At 24.9% G+C, this 6882-nt stretch overlaps 3 non-coding genes across 3 annotated transcripts; 2 read left to right on the top strand and 1 right to left on the bottom strand.

Moving 5' to 3' along the window:
* Nucleotides 1-3791: 3791 nt before the first annotated feature.
* Nucleotides 3792-3863, top strand: Trnam-cau (transfer RNA methionine (anticodon CAU)). Its single transcript has one exon. It is a non-coding gene; the product is annotated as a tRNA-Met (tRNA).
* A 1016-nt stretch (nt 3864-4879) lies between these two features.
* Nucleotides 4880-4951, top strand: Trnae-cuc (transfer RNA glutamic acid (anticodon CUC)). Its single transcript has one exon. It is a non-coding gene; the product is annotated as a tRNA-Glu (tRNA).
* A 1190-nt stretch (nt 4952-6141) lies between these two features.
* On the bottom strand, nt 6142-6213 carry Trnag-ucc (transfer RNA glycine (anticodon UCC)). The gene has a single exon. It is a non-coding gene; the product is annotated as a tRNA-Gly (tRNA).
* Between the last annotated feature and the right edge of the window lie 669 nt (nt 6214-6882).

The following is a 6882-nucleotide window of genomic DNA, read 5'->3' as shown; positions in this document are numbered from 1 at the left end:
GGGCCACGCTGGAGGCCCGGGTTCGATTCTTGAATAATGCATTTTTGCTTGTTGTTTTTAAATTTAAGTAGAATGTAAGCAATTTTTGTACTATTTAATTACAACAAAGCTTTCAATTTACCAAAAAATATTTAATTAAAAGTTATTGATTGCCTAAAGTAACATTAAGATACAAGTCTGAGCTGTTTTATAAAAGTTTGATTTTAATTGTTATAGTGGGGTAATAATTTAGAATATTAGGCTATAAAAAATAAAAGAACTTCCAAAAAGAATGGTTCTTTCGTTTTTTACATTAATTTTCCGTTAGCAAAAATTTAAAAAAAGTGTAATTTGTAATATTCTTGTTGCTACGCAAGAACAGAAATTGAAACTTGTAATATTCTTGCGTTGTAATATTATTACAAGTTACAATTTCTCTTTTATACTCTAAAAATTTTTACACAATAGTTATGTTTATAATTATTTTGTATAGTTTACTACTTTCATATTGATATCCTTAGTATCTTTAAACTATGATATATTGGTTAGTGTGTTTACTAACTGCTACCTATAATACATGTAGTAAAAATGTAATACTTATTAAGCTTTAGTGCAAAGTAAGACTTGAATTCTCATTTTAAGTTTATATATTCAAAATACAGTAATCGATAACGCGCTGATCTTTGAATTCAGAAGTTCTGGGTTCGAATCCTCGCAGAGATACATCTTTTAAGTGATAATTATTTTTGTTAGTTGTAATTTATACCTATATGTTCTACCTTAGGTGGAAAATATCATTATATACTTAAAAATGATTTTAAAGAATAGTTAATTCAAGTTATACATTATAAATATATAAATTACTTATTATTAGCTTTAAAATCTAATAGCTTTACAGTAGTAAACGGATTATCAAACTACAAAGCAATGTAATTAAGTATTTAATAATACGTTTAACGATGCAGTTGCTAAAGTGTTAATATAATTTTTAAAACTTAACAGCATCAAATAGTTTGAGTAATATACATATAACACTAAATCATCAAGTAATAAATTTTAAATTACATAAATGTGCTTTAATAGTTACGTCATAAGGCTTACTTATATGTTTATATATGCAAAGTAACGTCTGATAACATAGTTCTACATGGTCTGGTGGTTAGGATTACTGGCTTTCACCTAGGCGGCCCGGGTTCGATTTTCGGTGAAGGAACCTTTTTGTTTAAATAGAAAATTAGAAATTGATTTTTTAAACGGTATTGTATATTTCGTTTTTAAACTAAAAAAATATATGAACACATTTATATAGTTGTTCGTACCTTAAATACATGAAATTAAATACAATAACAAATTAAAAAGCTGGATTAAACGTTAAATTTGAACAAGTTTTAAACTATTTTTTTTTTTTTTTTTTATACAATTTTATTCGAGCAGGGAAAATTCGAGCAGGAACAACTCGAGAGGGAACAACTCGAGCAGTAAAAACTCGAGAGGTAACAACTCGAGCAGTAAAAACTCGAGCAGGGGCAAGCTCGTTTTTAAGTTACTTGCGTTTTTTTTTGTTTTTTATATTACTAGTTAGACAAGTCCTAAAATTAAGTTGGTAAATTAAATAATTAAGTTAGTAAATTTATGATTAGGTAAATGCATAAACTTGCATGGACATAAATAAAAATAAAAGTAGCTACAGTTGTTAAGAAACGGTTATAATACACAAAGGTATGAGATATGTGTTTTTTTTTAAATTAAAAAATTACTTAGTTAAACTAGCATATTCAACTTTTTTTTCTGAAAAATTTGCTATTTTTTTGTATTCCCTTTATAGTTTTAATATAAATGTTTCAAACTAGGGGATTTTTTAACTTGACAATGTCAATCTGCAACACCACCTAACCAAAAGACTACGCGACGCTACTAGAACATAGCATACTAAAGTAAATTTCATCAAATTAATTGCAATGTTAATTATAATTTAAATAATTTAACTAAAAAAAATCTAAGAAGATTGTTAAACTTTTGTAACCAAGTGTTCTACAGTTTTGAAGTAATAAATATGAGTTTAACTTATGTGGTATTTAAAATAATTATGTCAACTATAGATAAAACAGGATTTAAAACTTTAATAACAAAGTTAGCTATAAACTGTGTTTTAACAATTACAAATAAACTGAAACTAATTTCAAATCGATAGTTTTTATAAACTTTAGCAAATTTAAAAGACCTGATACCAAGCTTAAATTTGTAAATTGTATTTTAAAATAAAAAAAAGTTAGATTTTGAAATTTATTAAACTAAGTTAAATGTACGCTTATTGTGTTAAAATTTGATTTATAAAAATTTCTATACAAAAAACATTTCAGCTGTTTAAGTTTTTATCTTATGTAGCTGGTTTACATTTCAATATGTAGTAACCTTAACTGCTTAAAAAAAAATCTTATAGTTGTTATGAAAATTAGGTAAATAAAAAGGCAACAAATTAGCTAAGTTTTAAAACACTGTTTAAATAGACCAATTCAAAAGATAAATACAAAACAATACTTTTGCATGTTCAGTTTACTAATAGTTACGTTTGCGTTTATAATTTTTTTATTCAAAGATTTCTACAAGCGTCGATGGCGTAACGGTTAGCATAGGTGCCTTCAAAGCACTAGTTCCGGGTTCGACTCCCGGTCGACGCACTTTTGCTTTTGTTTTTAATGGACTATTTCAAATGATAACTACTTTATCTTTTTTTAATTAGTGAATACAACTTCGAAAAATTTCAAACATAAAACTTTAGTATTATTATTTTACTCCATTTTATAAAGATCTTGTTTTAGGCCTAAAACTTTTTCAATATAGTTTCTTATGGTTTAGATTTAGATAGTTTTAACTTATTAATCAAAAAATTTCTAACATTGAAAAGATGTTTTAAAATATACAAACTAGAAATAAGCTTTAGTGTTTAATGTTTAAAGTTGTAACTTGGTTACTAAAGTTATAGATATTTGCAATTTATTTTAGTAATCAAGTAAATTAACTGACAAAACGCTAATGTGGTTTTCAAAACTTAGAAAAAAGTTAATTTAGTTTACTGAAATTACAAGTTTAAATGTGTATTAGGCTAATACAGTAAGATTAAGCTAAAAGTTTAAACTCAATTATGGTATAAAAGTTGTACTTATCCTTTTTTAAGCACATAATTATAAGTTTTTTAACCCTTAATAGTACTTTGCAATCAGTACTTATTATAACATATACATGAAAACATTTATTTGTATGAATTAAAACGAACAAAAAGTTTACAACACTTGAATTAGTTCGGTTGATTAGCAAAGTTAAAAGCTTATTTATCATTTAGAAACAACATTAATTTTTATGATGTTTACTGCTGTTTAAAATTAGAAAAACCTCTCAGTTTCATTAAAAAAAAGTTAAAGTTTTATTTAAGATTAATTTTTTTTTGTATAACATAGGCTGAAATATATTTTGGCTGTTTTCAAAGAGTAAAAAACAAGAATAAAAATAAAATAATATATAGATGTATGATATTAGATAGTTAAAAATCAACTTCAGTTTAGGAAACTGATAAATATATAAAACTAAAATAGCTTTTGGTCATATCATGTTGCAATTTAAGTTATTTTAAATTTTACCATAAAAATAATAAATACAAAGCTTGAAAATAACATAAGTTTAAATTAAAGTTTAAATAGCAAGGCAAATGAGTAAATTTTAAGTAAGTTTAATTGCATCAACAAAAGTATATAAGTAAGCATTAAGCTTAGAGCAAATCTTCAAGTATAGATACGCTATATGCAGCAGTTACAAACAGCAGAGTGGCGCAGCGGAAGCGTGCTGGGCCCATAACCCAGAGGTCGATGGATCGAAACCATCCTCTGCTACCTTCTCGCTGTAATCGTAAAGTGGTTAGTACTCCACGTTGTGGCCGTGAAAACCCAGGTTTGAATCCTGGTTACAGCGTTTTTTGTTACTGCAATATAAAATTTTATTATTATTAGTTTATACGAATATATATGTAATAAATTTGGTCAACATAAGAAAAAATTATAATAATAATATTTATTTACATAGTTATGAGACTTATTCAAAAGATTTCAATTTATTATAGTTTTATAAGTAATAAAAAGCTCTTGTCTTAAAAAATAGTTTTAGATTAAAACTCTGCTTCACTTTAACTCCTTATATAAAATTTGCTTTAACATATTTTGTTATAGAAAATATTTTTGTATCTTTAAAACGCTTGTTCATAAATAACATACATAAGTTAGCTTAAAATAATAACAAAGAGCATAAAGGTTTACCACATACATGATTTAGTAGTTTTGATTACTAATATATGCACTAAAGTTTAAATGTAATCAACAGTAATATGTTATATTTTTTCGAATTGTATAAAGGTAGATCATGTTTTAATTTAAATAGTTTTCTAGTTGAAGAGAGTGATTTTTTGAAGTAGATTAGTAATATATGTTTTACTCTAGCTAAATAAAATAAAACGTTACTATGCAAACAAACATTATTTGAAAAGCAAGTTTAAATGTTTCAGAAAAATTAAGTAATACACATAGTTTAAGACAATTAAAAACACAAATACAGTATTTCAGTTATTGAGCATAATAGAGTAATAATGAAATAAAAACTTTTACACATTAAATATGTATTAGACAGTGAAAGTGGTTAGAACTTCAAAAACTTTATCTTGATGTATTTGAGAAAAGTTTAATTATATTAAACAAAAGTTCTTTAGAAGCCATTTAAAAAAAAATAATCTTTGCTAAAATGTTTTAATTAAAGCTTACTTTTTTCAGTTCAAAGTATCGTATAAAACAATTCACTTAAAAATTCTGCATGCAAAAAACATAGGATTATAAACGTGAAAAGTTGTTTGTAGACGTCCTCCCAGGTGGTCTAGTGGTTAGGATTCGTGGCTCTCACCCACGCGGCCCGGGTTCGATTCCCGGTCTGGGAATATTTTTTATTATGTTGAAATAGCCTAAGTTTAAAATTAATTTCTTTAATATTTTCTACCTTATAATGAAAACTTGTGAACTTAATTATAAAAGTTGTGGATGCTTTCGTTAACATATTTCATTAAGAACTTTAATATAGCGGTTCATTAATTAATACGTGACTAATTGGACTTATGTGAACGCAAAAAATATATACTTAAACTGTTTTGAGCAGTATAAAATTTTAAAAAAGAAGACAGTAATACTTAAACAAATTAGACAATTTAAAATAGTGACTTATGTTTTACTATTTTAAGCACAAAGTTTAAGAAAATTAAAAAAAAAACAGCTTTAGTGCTAAGTATTAATAAAACAAAAAGTCTTATTATCAAAAGTAAAGGAAAACCCACTTTATTAAAAGTTAATAACAAAAGTCGTCCTCGGGTGGGCTCGAACCACCAACCTTTCGATTAACAGTCGAACGCGCTAACCGATTGGGCCACGAAGACTTGTTTGATTTATACTTATACTGTTTATAAATTAAAGTTTTCCCGCTTAACATGTGCGTTATTTAATTACAATTATGTACTCAGTTGCTGAATTTAAAACAAATCTGAATGCTTTAATATGAAGTTTTCGAGCATATTTTGAATAATTCAGTAAACTAACCATTTTGTTAAAATTAGTAATTTTGAAAAAAAATCTTTTTTAATATATAAAATAAGTATTTATTTTTTACAACTACAGTAAAATTACATAACTCTACTTCATATGAAATTAGATTTGAAAATTGTTTTATCTTACTACTTATCTACTACTTATCTTACTTAAGACTATCTTAAATGTTTAATCTAAATAAAAACTACTTTGAAATTTTAATATAAATATGTCAATTACTATAAAACACGAGCTTAAACATTTTTTGAATACTGCAGTATTATTTTATATATACACTGTTATTTATTAATTTTTTTAACGTTATAGCTTTAATTTATTTTTGCTTGTTTTTTAATAAATTGAAATAAGTTGATAATAGAGTCTAAATTCTTAAGCATACTTTTAAAAAATAGAAAAATTTCAAATTTATTAATTTTTTTTTCTCGTTTTTAAATCATATAAAAGCTTGAAATATTTGCTTGAACTATTCACTAATTAAAAAAAGATAAAGTAGTTATCATTTGAAATAGTCCATTAAAAACAAAAGCAAAAGTGCGTCGACCGGGAGTCGAACCCGGAACTAGTGCTTGGAAGGCACCAATGCTAACCGTTACACCATCGACGCTTGTAGAATTCGTTGAATAAAAAGTTTATAAACGCAAGCGTAACTATTAGTAAACTGAACATGCAAAAGTATTGTTTTGTATTTATCTTTTGAATTGGTCTATTTAAACAGTGTTTTAAAACTTAGCTAATTTGTTGCCTTTTTATTTACCTAATTTTCATAACAACTATAAGATTTTTTTTTAAGCAGTTAAGGTTACTACATATTGAAATGTAAACCAGCTACATAAGATAAAAACTTAAACAGCTGAAATGTTTTTTATATAGAAATTTTTATAAATTAAACTTTAACACAATAAGCGTACATTTAACTTTGTTTAATAAATTTCAAAACTAACTTTTTTTAATTTTAAAATACAATTTACAAATTTAAGCTTTAGCATTTATATTTAATACAAAATCAGTAAGTAAATTTCATAATAATACAGTAAAAGCAGATTTCAATTTGCTAGTTAACCTTTTCTGTTACTTTATATTCTTGAGTTTTATTACAAACTTTTAAAAAACTTGGTTTTGTCTTAACTCTGTTATGAAAATAATATTTAATTTTCTATTTTTAATCTTGCGAATAAAAACGGAGTTTTTTGTAAAAATAAATACATTTTCTAGGATTTCTAAAAATTTTTTTCTAAAATCTTAAAACAATATTGTTTATTAATTAGGAGTTAAT

Source organism: Thalia democratica, chromosome 2, assembly GCF_965202585.1.
Source record: "Thalia democratica chromosome 2, ktThaDemo2.hap1.1, whole genome shotgun sequence".
In the NCBI taxonomy this organism is placed as follows: Eukaryota; Metazoa; Chordata; class Thaliacea; order Salpida; family Salpidae; genus Thalia; species Thalia democratica.
This window is presented reverse-complemented; position numbering and strand designations above follow the sequence as displayed.